General features: G+C 40.4%; 1 protein-coding gene across 1 annotated transcript in view; it reads left to right on the top strand.

Moving 5' to 3' along the window:
• Window positions 1-19,793, top strand: part of Tmtc2 (Transmembrane O-mannosyltransferase targeting cadherins 2) — a 410,563-nt gene that overhangs the window by 310,974 nt on the left and 79,796 nt on the right. The window lies entirely within an intron of this gene.

Raw genomic sequence — 19,793 nt, 5'->3', positions numbered from 1 at the left:
CGTTTATTTTACGGAAACTTATCAAATGTGATCGTTGATCGCAGAACCGGGTGTAAAATTACAGCTTTCCGATACGAGGATGATTCCCCAGTATATCTTCGTCCTATGCTGAGTTGCATTCGGATGTATTTGATTGCAACAGGTCAGTGCGTGTTTGGTAGAAATAATCAGTCCTTTATTTTAACCAACTAAATGCGAAATTGGAATTAATATGAAAAAACGAGCCAAAATTGAATCTCTATAGCAAATAATTCAAAGTGAATGTGACACTATCACAACTTGGTGAGCGAATATTTAGGCGAACAAATTAGTATAGAATACGTCTTGTCCATCTGAACAACATTACCGAAGACGGCAACCTTCTATTTAGCCCATATGTTAAATTAGGGCAAACAATGAATCATCAATTTCACACTAGCGCCGCCTGGTCTAAACTCTTTACCATAATATAAGTCTTATCCATGTGAACAACTATGCCCAAGACGGGATCCTTCTATTTAGTCAAGATGTTAAATTAGAGCAAACAATTCAAAATTAATAACACACTAGCGCCGCTTGATGAGTGAATTCTGAACTATTTTTTTCTTTAAGATCACAGATAAAAATTCTGAATTTTAATAGTGATGTTAACATTCATTCACGTAAACTTGTATTTAATTTCACGCAACCTAGCAACTTGTAAATAATGTTGTTTACAAAGATGGGCTTTTGTATACAATATTTGCTACATTGCATGAAATGTGTCAGAACTTTACATGAAATATAATGTAAACTTATATGATATGTGACGCTCCATTTATGTGCATCATATTGAACAGAAATTTACACTACTTTTTCGAACTGTGTAGGTCTTGTTCTTCTGAACAACTGTTGAAGACGGGAAGCATCCATATGAGCAGGATCTGCATGATACGAGCTACTTTTTTCATACACTATCCATAGTTTTGAAGACCTTGTATTCCTGAATATCTTTGCACAGGAAAGCAACATTCTATGTGGTTGGGATCTCGTGATATAAAGATCTCTTAAATCAAAATATTGCCATTTCCTGGGTGTTCAATAGACTGATGCAAAGTTTGAAATTTTCGCTCCACGAAGCTCAAACGGTTTCAAATCAGGTCCTGATAAGCCTCCCAAAATTTAAACTCATTGGGTAAGAAACTGACTTGGCACAAACTATTCGAAGTTTATATGGAAATTAATATGGGAAAACCCAACTTTTTGTTCATTGTCTTCTGCAAATTTTCCATATTGCTTTTTCGAAAATTTGTTAAGAGATTGATAAACTTATGGCATGATCAAGCAGCTGTTCTGTGGGCAACACTGTGTTCTGCAGTTCGACATAGTAGCCATGATATTTGGTGCTCTATTATTCGCACCAGAAACACCAACGTTGCCTGCTGAACAGTTGAATGAGCACAATCATAAGACATCAGTGACTTGAATAGTTAATAACTTTTGTTCCTTACATTTTAATGAAAAGCGGTATTGAAAAAAATTGTAGCTGAGAAAATTTGCTACAATCCCTGCTATCATTTTTAAAAGCATAGTGGTATGGTAAATTGTTAGAAAGATATAAACAAAAACATAAGTTTTCCCATTGTAATTCCCATATAAACTTGAAATGGTTTGTGCCAAGTCAGTTTCTTACTAATGTAGTTCAAATTTTGGGAGACTAATCAGGACCCGATTGGAAACCGTTTAAGCACTGTGGAGCAAAAATTTCAAATTTTGTATCAGTCTAGTGTTCAAGCAGCAACAAACCGAGCGCCAAATATTCGAATTCTATCACCCCAAGCAAATCCGTTGGAAAACAATTCCTCCACACGCTCCCCATATGGGTGGTTTAAAGGAAGCAGGTGTTAAAAGTGCCAAAAACCATCCTCAAGAAGGCTTCCCAAGCAGCCTTACTCACGATGATTTAGTACAATACGCAGCTGTGCCAGATTGAGGCTCTACTTAATTCTAGGTCACTGTACGCGCCATCGGACAATTCCAAAGATCCTGAACCGTTCATTCATAGACATTTTCTGGAAATCGACCACCCACTGACAGCGATCCCCAAGCCAACATTCAACAAGAAAGTCTGTTGACCGGTATCTCATCGAGCGTTTCTGGCAAACCTCAACACATACGCCAAAACGCGCTGTTACTTTCGGAACACCTCAAACAGTTTGAAAACAGGTAGCTACGTGTATTGAACCACCGATGGATCACATGAAAATCATCATCCGGAATTGGTACCGGATCTTCAACTACATAGATTTCACACTTCAAATACTTCGGGCCAGTCCACCTAAGTTGATTCATCGCCAGTTTGTCAGCAGAGTGGCCATGCGATGCTAGATCAGCTGGATTTTCACACTTGTTCACATACTTCCAGGTAAATTGATTGATTGCCCCAGCAAAGTCCAGCATCAAAATGTCAGTAAATTGAAATCAAGTTTTGATACCAACATCAAACTAAAATCGTAATTTGATTTCAGTTTACGCAATTGACAAATTGGATACCTAATTTTGTTTTTATTTTGCTGTACATTTGCTCTTCAGAAATATGTTGTTGCGGGTTTGTTTTCGTGGCCTTCGCATAACATCAAATTGAATACTTGTTTTGTTATCTAAAGGAAAAATGGATATCAAATTCAGTTTTCAGTTTGCTCTCACTGATAGCAGAAATAGTTTTCAATGTGATGTCACAGGAAGATTTGTTTGCTCTCAAATGTGATACTTTAACCGTTAAAACAACCAAAACGACAGCAACCTGAGTAATCATTTTTTAGCGAAATCACAACATCAAATTTAGATTTCAATTTGATCTCAGACTTTGCTCGGGTAATCTCACAAACCCTGGTCTTGTCGAATACTTCCAACGACTCTGGACTAAACCACAACACTAGTTCAGCTAGCGGCGCCGGTGGTGTAGTGGTAAGCGTGATTACCTATCACCCCAGCAGGCCTGGGTTCAAACCCAGTTGGCGCCGCCGGGATGTTCTGAGGCATAACATCTCTGATCACGCCGTTGTAAAAGTGAGTAAAGCCGTTGGTCCCCGGTTCATGAGTTGATTGGTCGATAGGTAGGGTCTAGGTGTGGGAGCTGCCTCCCTGGCGTCGGTAGCATTGGTCAGCACGGAAAACAAGATCGACGAAAAACAAATCAAGGAAAAAAACACACTAGTTCAGCTGAATTGTTTCCAAAACTTTCTTTACCAGCCGTTGTAGTAACACAGCCGATAATAACTCCTTTCGTGGAATCGTGGTTACTGCCTTCGGAACTAGCTTCGATTTTGCACATATCAAATTAACTTCTGCTGACTCTCTAAGTACAATCGACCTTATGTACACACAAGCACCATATGTATCTCGTGAAGCATCCGAAAACCCATGAAGCTCATAATAAGCGGCACCATTTGCCACCACACGGGACGTGGATGACGAAAGATCTTCGCTCGTTGAAAAGAACTACGAAGGCTGCTCTCAGAAGACTTACTAAACTCCGCACACTGCCGCTGAAATGCTACTATGTCAGAGTCAACCACGAGTATAAGCGGTTAAGTCGTCTCTGTTTTCAACGCTATCAAAGGAGGATTCAACGGCGGATAAAATCACACCCGAAATCCTTCTGGAACTTCGTAAATGAGCAACGGAGGGAAGTCGGCTTACCCTCTTCCATGATTTTAAATGGTGAAACTGCTAGCAATCAACAAGACATTTGCAACCTGTTCTAAGCCAAATTTGCTAGTGTGTTTGAAGACGAGCAACTCTCCGCTTATCTAATTACTTCCGCGGCCAGTAATGTTCCTTTGGTCAACCAAACGCTCAGCATGGTTGAAGCCACTACAGATACGACTTCTAGAGCATGGTGTTCCGTCGATTATTCCTAAAAAGAACATCACTTGTCTTTTAGATCCACTGCGCCACATATTCCAGCTCTCTCTTTCCAGCGGCATCTTTCCGTCTTGCTGGAAGACTACGGATATGTTTCCTGTTCATAAAAGGAAAGCAAACACGACGTAAACAACTACCGTGGAATCACGTCGCTGAGTGCTGTATCAAAATTATTTGAATTGGTTGTCGTAGAGTCCCTAAATGCGCATTGCAAGCAATATCTAAGTATAGATCAACACCGATTTATAAACTCATTTTTAAAAATTCTAATTCATACAGCGTTCCACAATTACGAACCTACTGGGCCTAACGTCTTACATCACAGACAGTTTGATTGCTCGGACCCAAATGAACGTTATCTACACAGATCTTACAGCCGCCTTCGATAAGCTGAACAACGAAATTGCGATCGCTAAGCTTGATAGGCTAGGGATCAGTGGAAATCTTTTGAGATGGTTCCAATCATACCTCACGGAGCGCCAATTGACAGCAGCTTCGGGTACTTGTCGCTCAGCAAGCTTCTGCGCAAAGTCCGGTATACCTCAGGGTAGCCATCTAGGACCATTGGTATTTCTTCTTTACTTCAACGACGTTCACCAAAATTTCAACGTCTTCAAGATTACTAAGAACTTCACAGACATTTACTGCTTGCAATCGCTCTATTGCTCTCTCGTACGATCTACGTTGGAATACTGCTCTGCAGTCTGGAGCCCGAACTACAATAATGGGGCCGAGCGAATTGAATCTGTGCAACGACGTTTTCTTCGCTTCGCGCTCCGTAAGCTGCCACTTCGTCTTCCAAGCTACGAGAATCACTGCCAAATGATCAATGTCAAGCCCTTACGTATCAGAAGAGATGTTTTCAGAGCCTTAACCGTCGCCGATACTCTGCAAGGAAGAATCGACTACGAAGCAATTGTGCAACAAGTGAACATTAATGTTCAACCTCGATCACTGCGCAACAGTCTTATGCTGAGACTTCCACTTCTTCGAACTAATTATAGCTTAGGGAGCGCTATTTACGGCTTGCAGCGAGTGTTCAACCGAGTAGCGTCGATGTTCGATTTCCACTTGACACGGAATATGCTTCGCCGAAGATTCTCTGCCTTTTTTGCTGACCGAAGGCGCTTGACGCCCAACAGCTAAGTGGAAAATTTAAGACTTATACATTTTTAGTAACTTGAAAATGCTTTCCTAATTATTTCCGTTTGTAACTGTAGTATATGTAGTGTGTATAATCTGTACTTTTTTTTACAACACATCATTGGGACTAATTCTAGTCTGTTGATGCAAACATAACAAATAAACAAATAAACAAATAAACACGACGTGGAATTCGAAGATGATTCACTCCACTGAGGGACTCCAGAAAGTGCTTCCACTGTTGCTCCAATTGCCCAGCAATAACTTCATCCCGCCCAACATCTTCCTTCGAGATCCTTTACATCATCAACTTTCCGATCAAAATCACGGGTGCCGCAATTCCCAAAGGATCAAACATCCTGGAGATAACGGACAGTACTTGTCTCTTTGTTGGATTCTGGACGTCAGACGTGGGCAGTAGACTGATGCAAAATTTGAAACTTTTGCTCCACAGTGCTCAAACGGTTACAAATTGGGCCCTGATTAGCCTCCCAAAATTTGAACTCATTTAGTGAGAAACTGACTTGGCACAAACCATTTGAAGTTTATATGGGAATTACAATGGAGAAACCATCATTCATATATATCTCAAAATGTTCCAGTTCACTCTACTTTAAAAAAAACAATAGCTGAGCTTTGTTGAAGACCAGTTTTCGATCAAATGCAAGGAACAAAAGTTTTAATGATTCAAGTCACTGATGTCATATGCTTATGCTCAATCAACTGTTCAGCAGGCAACATTGGTGTTTATGGCGATTAGAATAGAGGACAAAAATCATGGCTACTATGTCCCACTGCAGAATACAGTGTTGCCCACAATACAGTTGCCTAATCTTGCCATAAGATTATCAATCTCTTAAACAATTAATAACTATTTAATTTGACGTTTGGCTGAAAAACGATTTTATGCAAAGTTGTAGCTAATAAAAATTCCCATAAGAATAGCAATAGAATTTGGTAACAGTACAATATGTAAAAAAGGCTAGAAGACAATGAACAAAAAGTTTTGTTTTCCCATAGTAATTTCCATATAAACTTCAACTGGTTTGTGCCAAGTCAGTCTCTTATCAAAAGAGTTTAAACTTTCAGAGGCTAATCAGGATCCGATTTGAAACCGTTTGAACACTGTGGAGCGAAAATTTCAAAATTTGCATCAGTCTTGGGGCAGCTATGCAAATAACAAACAGTATGAAGCTGGTTCCCACATTAGGCCTAGTGTTTTCACTATCTCACTTGTACCGTATTCTTCAATGCTCACTAGTTCTTCTTTGTATTCTCTATAGGTTACTGTGATAAGATTTGGCCGAAGCATCGAACGCCACACGACACTGTGTTGTAGTATTCGATGGCCATAGAACAGCGTGGTGGGGTGGGTAGCACTTCAACATTCCAGGCGAGTCGTAGGCTTCATTGACTTCTCTGCAATGTCCCAGCCTTTGATATTCTTCCATAAAATCCAGTTATTGTTGCTTGACATCTGGTTATTGATCGAGTTTTCTTTCCAGAGCATGAAATCTTCGCAACGCAAGAGCTCGACCGTCTTCAAGCTTGTCCACACAATCTCGAAGGGGACCTTGAACCACGTACCTGCCAGACGCATTACGCCAATGGGTTGGCATGCAATGTGCTTCTTCTTCTTCACTAGTTTTCTTCAGGTCCTCCGGTACGCCCTTAAACTCCGAGAAGCGTTGGATCGATTTACTTAACTCTTCCAATATTACCGCGTGCGAATGGGCGCACACACCTTCAACAACCCAACCAAGTTGAGTTTCACGTAATGCCGGTAGGTCATCAGCATCTGAATACTCTCCCGGTAGAAGCAATTTCAAAAAGTACTGATTACCCAGCAGCATATCAATTCTTCCAGGCTCATAAAACTTTGGATCAGCGATAAGACACGGCATGGGTGGGGCTTGCCGTTTTTGATCAATGGCATTCATAACGGCTGTGAGAAGTAGCACTTGCTGCATCTAAACTCCTTCACTGGAACAGGTGGCACTCGTCAGCCTGGACTTGTTGGGCTGCTGGATCTTGAGGTTCTTCTGGTGGGCTGGCAGTATTCTTACTTTCCGTATATGCCTTCACTCCATCCTCAGCATGAAGAAGACTATTAAGACGCCTTTTGCATTAGTTGCACGTTTTCTCGGATGGACAATCCTTTCCACGATACCTTCGCCGAAGGCAGTTAATGCATACATTGCGCTCCCAAACGTTGGTTAGCCTTGGTCTGAGATCTAAGCAAGCGAAATTTGGATGACCCTTGCCACAGAAATCACACTTTGCTTTATTTCCAGAGGTAACGGCCGCATTCACCTTCTGGGTGAACGACTTAAGTGCTGGTGCTGGTTTGGTCTGAGTTTGCTTGTGGCTCGTAGACTCGCACCGTTCCATGACACAGCATTCCTTCGTAGTTGGGAAGTTTTTCATGTTTTATGGTTGACTCCCAGCGCCTTCGAGTATCCTTTTCCAATGCTGTTGTTCGTAGATGTAGCAGGAACAGATCCGATACACCCAGAAACTCCTGCTCGAGGAATTTCAAGCTTTAAAGCGGCGCCGGTGGTGTATTGGTAAGCGTGATTCCCTCTCACCCCAGCAGGCCTGGGTTCAATCCCAGTTGGCGCCACCGGGATGTTCTGAGGCATAACATCTCTGATAACGCTTTCCTTCGGAAGGGAAGTAAAGCCGTTGGTCCCCGGTTCATGAGTTGATGGGTCGATAGGTAGGTTGATACCTAGCCCATCAATATTGAAAAAAAAACTTAGTACAAAGGGCAGATCATTCTCAAGGTGAATTTTAGGCTTGTAATTGTATTATTTTAGCACTTCCACAGTTGTTAAGAGCAGTCAAGACATTGTTTATCCCAAAATATGGTGCAGTTCTGAATCGGACCGAAAATCGATCTCGCCTCCTTGCACATGGTCTTGCATTATACCTGTGCCTTTGTTGACCAAGTTATTGGAGCAAGTGCAATTTCAGATCTTTGCGTCACAACGACGCCATGCCAATTCATTATGCATTCCATAAACAATTTTCTACGTCAATTCATATGCAGCATTCTTCCTCATAGTTTTAACCTTACCTTGTGACCCCTTTCGAGAAGCAATCTAAATATTTGAAATCTATATGCATGACGTTATTTGTTTCCACATCACCCAACGAACCAACCAACCATCGAGCCATCCAACCCTTACCCCCGGAAGAAAAGCAACCATCGACATAATCCTCGATCCTCTGAAGGATCCAGCCAGCAGAGATGGACCTCATGATATGAATATATTATTATCATATATTCAGAAAGTGTCTCTTGTCGCTTGTCATATCGGATCATAAAGTTGCTCGTTTCCGTGCATCCAGCTGCCATGGTCTAGACCAATACACCCGCCGATGAAAAGGATGGCGGCTCCATGCAATCCTTCAACCATGCTCTGGTTGGTTCATCGACCATCCCCTACCACGAGTGGATGATCGGAAGGGGTTGACGGGTTTCTGAATCTGACAGCATACCAAATGGGCACTGAAGCTGAAGCGAGTCCTAGTTTTCCCCCAAACGACACACACCTACCGAGATTGATGCTCGAAAATTTATGGCTCTGATGCTTCAATTTAAAGCAGTTCGAGACGGAGCAGATCGGAACGGAACAGATAATAAAAATCATCCCAACCGAACCGGTGGGAGAGGAACGCATGATGGAAAACATTAAATTCAAACACCTCATTTAGGGTCCTGGAAAAATCCATTCATGCCGAAGTCAGGGCAGAAAGCTGAAGCTCATCGTGAAGAGCTCGTAATTGTTTGATGATTTCTGCCATTAAGTACTCCCGCCGCCACCCACATCGCCGGGAATCTGCTGGGAAAACAAAAGAAGATCCAGGGAATACGAATTTTCCAACTAGAAGATTCCGAGAAACACTTGGCCGTCGTTGTCGTCATCGGTCGAACAAAAGAGAGCGCATAGCCCTTCGAACGAAACACACGCTCACCTAATTTAATTAGACTGGGGTTGGAAAGGTTTCTGAAAAACGTTAGAAATAATAACATAAAACGGATGGGAAAGGATCGATGCCGTTCTGAATGGGGGGGGGGGGGTGTATGTGTACCTATTAGGGTGGGGAGTACTGGGCATTCGAACGAGAAGGATAGTAGAAGGGAGGAAAAAGTGCTTTTGGAGAACTGAGTTCCAAAAATACAGAACTTCATTAGAGAGCGGTTTTTCACACACAAGCAGACGAGAGAAATTTAATTAAAATTAATTGCCCCATAATTTACCGACCCCCGTTTTTCGGGTTGAGCTCTGGCCCATGCCAGTCCGTCCTAAATCCTCAAACGGGATGTTTGTCCAGCTCGGTCACCGGGAATAATAGCACCCGAAATGATCAACTTCGCAATGAAGAATCAAGGTTATGCTTTTCTTTTGTGCTCAGCTGTTTTCGTTGCTTTGTGTGCGTTGCTTTGAGGGGGTTGTTGAACTTGGTAGGGATTGTTCGGAGTTCGTGCTTCATCTATATTTGAAACAGATGAGTATACATCATCGGACGAGATAGATGGTGAGTTTTTATTTTTGAATTTGAATATCATACCAGACAGACCAATTTGACTTACCAGATTGTACGTCACTGGTGAAATGACACAACGTAACAAGTACCACTAGAAATGAACTCCCACACGTGCCCAAAATAAGAATAACAATATTTTAGTCATGATTGTCAGAATAATTATTTCGTTCCGTGCCCCATTCTTTCTCCCGAACAAATATTATAATTCTCTCGCAAATCCAGATAGTAATCGAATTCGTTATTGGGTATCTCAATACAGATCGAAAAAGCAGCGTGAAGCAGAGGGTTACGAGCTTCCATTCAAACTTGACCCCTAATGGGCACACACAAACTTGTTGGTTACGTTTTGAATTGTTAGTTGTATATCAGATTTTATCTCCTTTTTCAAGCGTTAGAATTGGCTTTTGGCATCTTTTATTTTAATTTTTTGTAAGTTTATCGACCTCCTGTATAATTCCTGTTGTATAATTTAAACTGCTGTTTAATTCTTGGAACTTTCTTGAAGTGGTCATAATTATTCTAAACTTTATGGAATTTACTTAAACATCTATAAGATTCTTATATAAAACATAAAAAAAACTACAAGAGACATTCCTATGGGGTTGTACGCAATGGTGACGTAGGAAGGACTGCAGCAGGAATTTGTGTTTTTTGTAGGAATAGGAATTTGAGCAGGGTTCTCTCTGTTTATACTCTTTAGTATGACTATGATTGCCCTGAAAAGGCTTAAAGGAAGATGATGATGACGTGTAGGCAGCTAGATCAGCAAATTCGGACTGGACAATCCCATATTCTTCGGTTCCATGATTGGGCACTCGCAAGAGTCTCGGCCCGTCTGCTGCTGGACAGGGGCTACGCGCTCGAATAATTGAAAATTCGATAAATATTTAATCGAATAGCTGGAAAAATCTTTACGACTAATCGTTAATCGAATAAAAGGAGTTTTAGGCATCCATAGAAAAGAGTGTAATTTCATGTTTTTTGGTGGTCTTTCGAAAATGTCGAACAGCAGAGTTGTGATCAACAAGTGTAATCCAAGAATCAAAAGCGGTGCTATGAAAGTTTTCATTGCAATGACTACGACTGAATTAAGGGGTTTTTAGAAACAGAGGGGTGAAAGTAAATTCTCTTCATCGATTTCCTCTTTTGATGACCATGGCTTCACTAACCTATTTCGCACTATTTCTGCCATGCTCTTCTATCATCCAGAACAACAAACGTAGCAATGAATGTGTTTGCCGTCAAATTATTAACGAAACAGAAAGTCGATGAAGAGAATCGATCAAAATCACTTTCAACCCTGTTTCCAAGTTTGGTTACAAGATTTCAACTCTGGAGAACATTTTGGGGCGTGTGGATCTCAATATGGCGATGAGTGTGCAAAATGTTACACAATTGCATCCTTCCTATTCGTACACGCCCGAAGATCGGAGGCGGATGCCACTTCGTTTTGTTTCGTCTACTAACGACTCTCTGATGACAGTGTTGGGGAAGCAGCATATGCATGTACGTAATTGGTGGATTTGTTAGTTATTTCGATGCTTTTGGACAATGCTTGACATTTACCACTTTTTCAATAGTTATTTGTTGAAAATCAACGGTCGGAAGCATTGCAATATTTCTTATCGATTGGTGATAAAATAATTGAAATTGGTCCAGGGGCAGCAGAGTTATTAACGTTCAAAATCTTTCATAATTTCGTTACATGTTCCATTTTTGGTTTCCACAAAGTTTACCCTCATATAAAAATCACAGACGTAGTCCTACATCAAAAGGTTTGATATTTCATGACAGATACGTATTTCGACTACAATGAGCAGTCTTCATCAGTGTCATTCCCAATAAAGACTTGTCAAAATCTAACCACTCTAAGTACTCATCCCCTAGGTAAAAATGTCAAGATCACAGGTATAAAAATGAAAAGGCAATGTGTAAAATCGGAACCTACATACATAGACAAATTGATGTAAATTTAGGCGCTATGAGACTGACATATACGAGCGTCAATTTTGACATAAAATTCAGCTCCATCAAACGTACGTTCAACTTTTCAATCTCGGAGCACTTAATTTTATATGACGTGTTAGTTTACGTCTCATCCTTTATGTCAAAGATGGATTCTACACGTGTAAGATAAGGCATTTCTAAGTGTGTACCTAATTTATAACCAAGCGGCACCGGTGGTGTAGTGGTAAACGTGATTACCTCTCACCCCAGCAGGCCTAGGTTCAATTCCAGTCGACGCCGGCGGGATGTTCTAAGGCATAACATCTTTGATCACGCCTTCCTTTGGAAGGGAAGAGAAGTCTTTGATCCCTGGTTCATGAGTTGATGGGTCAATAGATAGGGTCCAGGTGTGAGAGAGCTTGCCTCCCTGGCGTCGCGACGCTTTGATCTCTTGATTCTGAAAAACATATAAATAACACAAGGTTCTAGGAAATTTTTTATAATGCGGCCACTTTTTCGGTTGTTTAGCATCCTCCTCTAGACCAGTAGAGTTTCCCTGAGGGCGTTTATGGTGTCTTTTCACCATATATACTTAGTACCATTAATTTCCAGTAATAAACGTTACGTAAAGTGTAAAATTATGTGATCGATAGTGGCATTTTCTACTCTACCGGGAACTCGGGTTGATCCCGGCACTCTATCTCGGTACGCGAAAGTGTCTGGCCAATGAGGCTACCACCAATCCATTCAGCAGAGTTATTCCTTTGAGAATATGCACACTACGAAAAAGACATGTAAATTGCAGTGCCCTGAGACCGACACATGCAAGCGGCCCTTTTGACATAAGAATCAGTTGAAAAGGACGAGAAAATCAATTCAATCAAACGCACTTTTCGTTAAGTTGCATATGTTTCAGTTTCAGAACACTTAATTTTACATGCCATGTTTGTTTATGTTCCATGATTTACGTCAAAGCTGAATTACGTCTCGTGTAAAAATAGTAATTTCTAAGTGTGTGTATAACATTTTGACTAAAACCGTTTGGCAGCCGAGATATTTAATTTAGTCGCGGTTTTATAAATGTTTTCCCACTGTGCGTCGAAAGCATTAGTGCTTGGTGGAGTAGTATAGGTTTTTTACTTTGCTTTACTTAAATCTTTGGTAATTACACACTTAGAAAAACTCATGTAAATTTAGGTGCTCTGACACTGACATATACGAGCGTCAATTTTGGCATAACATTGAGTCATAACAGACGCACAATTCAGCTCAATCAGACGTACACACTTAGAATTAACTACTTTTACACGAGACGTAATCCATATTGAGCGTAAATCATAGAACGTAAACAAACATTTCATGTAAAATTAAGTGTTCTCAAACCGAAACATAAGCAACTCGACGAAGAGAACGTTTGATTGAATTGATTTTCACGTTTCTTTCAACTGATTCTTATGTCGAAAAGCCCGCTTACATGTGTTGGTCTCAGGGAACCGAAATTTACATGGCTTTTTAGTAGTGTGTACTTTTCGTCGAATAATGAACTTTTCAGTCTCGGAGCACTTAATATCACATCACATGTTTGTTAACGTCTTATCCTTTATGTGAAAGATGGATTCCTTCACGTGTAAAATAAGTTATTTCTAGTGTGTAGTTTTCCCCCCCGACCAGTTAGATCTATTGTAGTATATCCCGTGCACACTTAGAAATTCCTAATTTTACACGTGACGGAATCCATCTTTGATATTAAGGATGAGACGTAAACAAACATGTCATGTAAAATTAAGTGCTCCGAGACTGAAAAGTTCACTACTCGACGGAAATGTCGTTTGATTGAGCTGAATTTCGCGTCTATTATGACTCATTTTTATGTCAAAATTGACGCTCGTATATGTCAGTCTCAGAGCACCTAAATTTACAAGATTTTTTCTAAGTGTGTGTCCTTAGTTTAGTGCATGTCGTATTACTCCATCACTATTGAGAAATGATGAAGTATTCGGTTTTGATACAGTTGTCATTCTTGCCTTCATCGCAAGGAATCGATTCTAATTGATAGGTCCCGCTATTTATACCATTCGGAATATTGAAACATCCTCCAAGAGAGCGCCCTTTTGTCAATCGCAATTGGATTCCTTAGAAACAAAAATAAACAATGACACCGATAATGACCATGCAATAGAAGATTAGGAATCACATAGGTGAAGACTAACTAACTCATTTTTTCCTTGTTCCAAGATCATCCTCGGTCCAAGCAACCCGAGGACTTATCAGTATCAACAAGGCATAAAAAGTAACAAGGACTAAGATGTGTTCCTTTGATTACTGAAAAATCCTGTTCCCCTAGTTTGAAGTAGTCAAGACTAGAAATCAGTGGTAGATCTTACATTCCGTAACGTACCACAAAAAGGTGATCTACCCACGTTACGGGGCAAGTGTGTAGTTAGGCAGATTCCGATTCTGCACGTTGCAATTTAATTTTTATACCTGTGATCTTGAATTTTTTACTTATGGGGTATGAGTATTTAATGGGTTAGATTTTGATAAGTCATTTGCAGGAATGACACTGATGAAGACTACACATTGTAGTCGAAATACGTCATGGATACCAACATTATTTAAGTGGAATTAAATGAAAGATAACATTTTTCCTGTTTAGTAAAAGTATTCCACTAGCAACCCAATTTAATTACTTCACTATTAGATTCTAGAAAAAAATCCTTAATTTGTTTTATCTGTCCTGAATTTATCGGAACTAGGACAGGGATGCTACAGTAATTTAAACTGCTTTAAAGACCTCTGAGCTTTCCTGAAGTTCTTGAAGCTTCTCCAGCCTCCAGTTCACTCGGCTGTCGACAAAAGCAGGCCACTCTCGATGTGTGCTACGCGATCGTCTGTTTTCTCGGCAACCATTGTGTGGTCTTCCTCATTGTTCTTCATCAACAGTTCTTTCGGTCGATGCGTCGTCGACTTTGGAAAGCAACCGTTTCGTGATGAGTGTGTGAGTGCTGACCACGTTTTGCATCCATTGCTGCAATGGACGCGCTCTGACCCTCGTTGGCGTAACTGCCATTCAATGAAACTACTGGAAGCGGCTGCAGTTTTGATGGAGGAGGCTTTTTAGATAGCGGAAGATAAAGTGTTTATTGTGTTGTACCTTTTGACTATAGTTATATGATGTATTGTATAGTGACCAAGAATCCTCGGCTCTGTAAAGTTAATTCGGTTGAGCCTTATCAAATAAATTAATAGACAAAAAAAACTTCTCCAGTGTTTCCATAATTGTTCTCTAGCTCTAGGAACTTCTTTAAATTTTCTAGAATATCCTGAGGTTATCTAGACAGTTCTTGAAGTTATTTGAACTTTTTAATAGAAGCTCTAAAATCTACTCTGAAATCCTCAAAATTGTCTTGAAGTACTCGGAACATTCTACGGTACAGCCCATACAACTTTAATTGAATTTTGAAAGTTAATCTTTGATTTTTGCAAATATTTGAATAGTTCCTGTAATTTCTGGAAGTCAATGGAGCGGCCCTACAGCTTTCAAAGTTGACTAAACTTTTTGGAACATCCCTAAAATTCCTTCAAGTTTTCTGAAGTTCATGGAATTGTGCTGAAGTTTTCAGAGCTTGAGGTAGTTCTTTGATCCATCCTAAAGATCATTAATCTTGCCTATAGTTTTCAGGACTTTCTAGAAGTTCTTGGACTTGAAAAGTCAATTCAATTATACTGAAGTTAATGGAAATGCTTTTCATACCCTTATAGATTTTTAAACATCTCAACTTTCTGCACTTTCCTGAACTTATCTCATAAGTGTTCACTCGACTGTCAACAGAAGCAGGCCACCCCTGAGTACAATTGTAGTTTTATGAGGGTTCTGTAGACCATGATTTAGACTTGTAGAATGCTTTAAAACCTCGACAAAACTTGCAATGCTACTTGGGTCTAGATGTGTGTCACGCGATCGTCTGTTTACTCGACAGCAACCATTGTGTGGTCCCCCTCATTGTTCTTCATTAGTAGTTCTTTTGGTCGATGCATCGTCGACATTGGAAAGCAACCGTTTCGTGATAAGTGTGTGAGTGCTGACCTACGTCCGTTGTTGCAATGGAAGCGCTCTGGCCTCCGTGGGTGACACTGCCATACAATGAAACCACTGGAAGGGACTCCCGTTCTTATGGAGGAGGTTTATTGGATAGCAGAAGATAAAGTGTTTATTGTGTTGTACCTCTTGAAACTAAAGATGTATTGTATAGTGAACAAAAATTCTCGGGTCTGTAAAGTTAATTCGATTGAGTTTTATCAAATAAATTATTAAACAGTACGATTCTGAATTTATCTAGCTTTTCCGAATTTTCCTATAGCTAACGGAGCTACCCTGAAGTTCTAGAAACTACCCTGAATTTCTTGGAACATACCATAACATACCACTTTTCAATGTTCCTTTAGTAATGACTACCCTAGCAACCAAAAGTTTCGCATTCAAATATAAAACTCACTTTCAAGTTCCATAAAGTTCGAATAATGTTCTGACAGAACTTTCAAATATCATAAAGATCAAATAAAGTTTCGACGGATCTTTCAAGTTCCATAAAGTATAAAAAAAAAAGTTCCGACAGAAAGTAGACAAAGTAGACAAAAGTACCGAATTCCATGATAAAACCCAGTTTCAAGTTCCATAAAGTGCATATAATGTTCCAACAGAACTTTCTGGCTTCTTTAGAAACTAGAAGCGTAAATGGACATGCAATAAGGGCTTGCTCCATCCGCCCCATAAGTAGCTGACTAAGTTCACCATATTTGCCTTTATAGAGGTTGAGTAAACGTTGTCTCATATCTGCTTCTTCTTCTTCTTTCCTTTATTTAACGTCGATCTCTGCTCCGAAATCTAGTGCCAATCACCGACGGACATCGATTGCCATCCATTGACGGCAATCGAATGTGCAGGAAGGCAGCTTCTACATCTGCGTAGGATATTGCACCCATTCAAACACACATGGGCCGGGACCAACGGCTTTACTTCCCTTCCGAAGAAAGACGTGACCAGATATTTTTATGCCTCAGAAAAATCCCACCAACCTCGGCTGGGATTGAACCCAGGGTGAGAAAGCAGTCACGTTTACCAATACACCACCGGCGCCGACTGTTGTCTCATATCGTATGTCATTTGAATAGAGCTTGAGGCTGTATAAATGAAATGAGAAAAGCCTTTACACTGTTTAATTGTTAGTTTGGTTGGTCCCCGAGGAGAATAGAAGATGATGATTTCAAAATTTCCCACGGAGGTATACGAGTGCAATCTTAAATAATGTTAATACAATCTGGTTGATGCTACGTTAGTAGAAAACCACATGAGCTACTCAAAAGACATATAATATATAAAAATTAATTACTTTTCAGAATATTAGCTGTATACATGAAATCTATGTTCAGTTGTAGCAGCAACCAGATTAAATAAAAATGCTCTATTTTCAAAATAAAAGCATTTTAATATTGCACTCGTATTCTTCCCCGTAATTTTTTTTAAATCATAATCACTTTCATAACTTTTGGGTGTGTTTGTTTGTATTTTTATATGTAATATATGTTTCTGATGTTGCTGTTATGACGTTGACAGGATTAAGTACATGTTTTAGAAATAGTGACTTAAAAATTATAAATCATATTCCAAATCTTCGTCTCCCTCCCTCCATTTATTAAAATTGTCATCCACTCCGTCATAAGACATCAATAATGTATAACGCAAATGATACCTTGGCTCTGTAAAATTTATTAGATTGAGCCTGTACAAATAAAGTAATAAACAAAAAAAAATCACTTGCCTAGCTCCTCGGGAGCCAACATTGATTTGCCAATTGAAACCGACGATATGGAAAACACGGGGCAAAAGAAAGAAGAAGGAAGGTTAACTTTTCCTCAATTTCGCGTGACGTACTTCATGTATGGCCCCTGTGAAGCATTCGCCTGACGATCTCCTGTTGATAACGAAACGTCGTTTCGGATAACTGAAAGTGACAATCGAATTGCAAGCAGTCGCTCTTATCATCATCGACGTCGACCGTGTCCACCGAGTGGTGGTTCGGTAGCACCAGCAGCACAACTTCCCACAAACAACTGGAACAGACAAGCTCTGCCAGGCACTGACTGAACGGAAAAGCAAAGTTGAATTATCATCTATTTCACAAAATTGGGAGTAATGGAGAGGAAAAATCATTTATATTTTCCTGTCGCATGTCCCGTCGTACTACACAGCCATGGTTGCCATTTTGCTGTCGTTCTTGTTATTTTGGTTTCGTTTCATTTTTTCGATTTTTTCTCTCGTTTTGTTGTTCCTCAGTCTGATAGAGGAGCATGTGGCATGACTGTCTTCTTTTGTAGCATTGTTGTTTTCTTGTGTTCTATCGTCCGATGCGGCTGTGTATGTTCGTCAGCTCTTGCTTCCTGGTCTGAATATCTTTTTTTTTTTCGGTTGCTGTTTTGACAAAGAAGCAAATTTAATTCGAGTAATAAAACGAAATTGGATGTGTGGCAGGTCAATTTTGCGGTCACCAAATTTATTGGCCTTCCGATGATGGTGGTGGTGCCGCGTTACGGTGGACCCGAGAAATGGACCTGAGTGATCTACTTTAGAAAATTGCAGATCAAGTCGGGTGGAATTGATGACCAATATAGAAAATTTATCCGAAGCCGGGACGGGAGCATTCGAGCGGATGTTCCAGGTGATTTGACGATGAAAAAGAGACGGAATGTTGAATGTTTTAGATTCGATTTGATTTATCTCGAACATAGTTTTTTTTTACAAATATATGATTATAAATCATTAGAAGTTAATTAATTCCAACCAAGTTTCAACTTACAAATTTGAAAATGCAAATCACAGTACGCTTCTAAGAGTTCCAATCCTCACGTTTACTTTGTCTGCCTAAGTCTGTAAAGCTATTCCTGTGATCCGTTTGCAAAGCCACTACAATCCCAATGATTTTCCAACGAAAGGCTGCCACTCTTCCAACCTAAAATCCCATATCGCATTACCCCAGGTGAAACAATCTACCCTGGTCCCAACCCGAATTGAACCGTTTTCCATTCGTGGTGTTGATCCGCACCGCATCATCATCATCGTCATCCCAACACAACGGCTGGGCATAGAGGACTGTGCTGTTTATGGAATAGAATCCCGCCTCCGGAAACTCATAACCATTCACACGTTTTCTAATTTGCTGTTTAGGCCAAGATTCGTTCCAATCGATCGGTCTCTCGCATGCGATGAAGATGGGTGGTGATAAGAACACGAACGAAGCATCCCGGTATAGTCAGAGCCAAGAGTCCATACGCCAGAGCTTACCTACCTGTTTCCATTCACACGTGTCCCATCAGGAAAGGCAGCAAAAGACCTTTAATCTAGAGAAAGCTACTTTCATCGCACACCCGCACATCGGAACACTCTCGTCCGGGTGCAAAGCAGGGGACGGCGGGACGATGGGTTTAAGGGAACGAATCCATTGGCACCAAACCCGATTCCATTCTCTTTTCCCAGAACATTGGTGTCTACAGGGGATAAGTTGACAATGAATGGGTTGATGGTCCTGAAGACGGGGAAAACCTTGTGGGAAGATGGTACTTTTGAGGCTTAGACACCCGCACAAGATGAGGACTGTCTCAAACCTGCTGACTATATGTACAGCAGAAGCTTCATATGGCTGCTTTCGTGTGCACTTCCTTATGCTCATCTAGACACTCGAACGCTTACCTGATGGCACTCGTGCTATAGTGTGTTTCCCTTGATAAGCCCATCCCCGCAGCAGCTCCCATACCTAGCTGAGATGGTTTCAGTTTATTCCTGGCATCTCCGTTGGAAACACGTGAGAGTAGGTGCCGTGCAGTAGGAATATACTCATTCAAGAAGCTTTCTCCACTAAAATATTTATAAAAGTCAAACGGATTGATAGAGTGCGGTATGTCTGAATGTGGGTGGGGAAACTGAAAATCTTGAAGGTAAAAGAGCTCTCGGAACGATGACTTGAGATTTTAACATGAGGTCGATGTCGGTGTCTGTCCCCTTACGGGAAGTGAACTGACGGCAAGATGATTGCAGAGAACGAAATACGAATACATATAATGGAAACGAACCACAGAGCTATTGGATTTGCACAAACATTGAGGTTTTGATTATTTTTGGAATCGGTCAACGGTCTTAATTATTCATGCTCGATTGGTATCTTAGAAACCGGTCCGATGAATTTCAATATACATATTTATATATAACACGA

Source organism: Ochlerotatus camptorhynchus, unplaced genomic scaffold, assembly GCF_037179485.1.
Source record: "Ochlerotatus camptorhynchus isolate MF236.1 unplaced genomic scaffold, CSIRO-AGI_Acam_v1.1 ptg000054l, whole genome shotgun sequence".
Taxonomy (NCBI): Eukaryota; Metazoa; Arthropoda; class Insecta; order Diptera; family Culicidae; genus Ochlerotatus; species Ochlerotatus camptorhynchus.
This window is presented reverse-complemented; position numbering and strand designations above follow the sequence as displayed.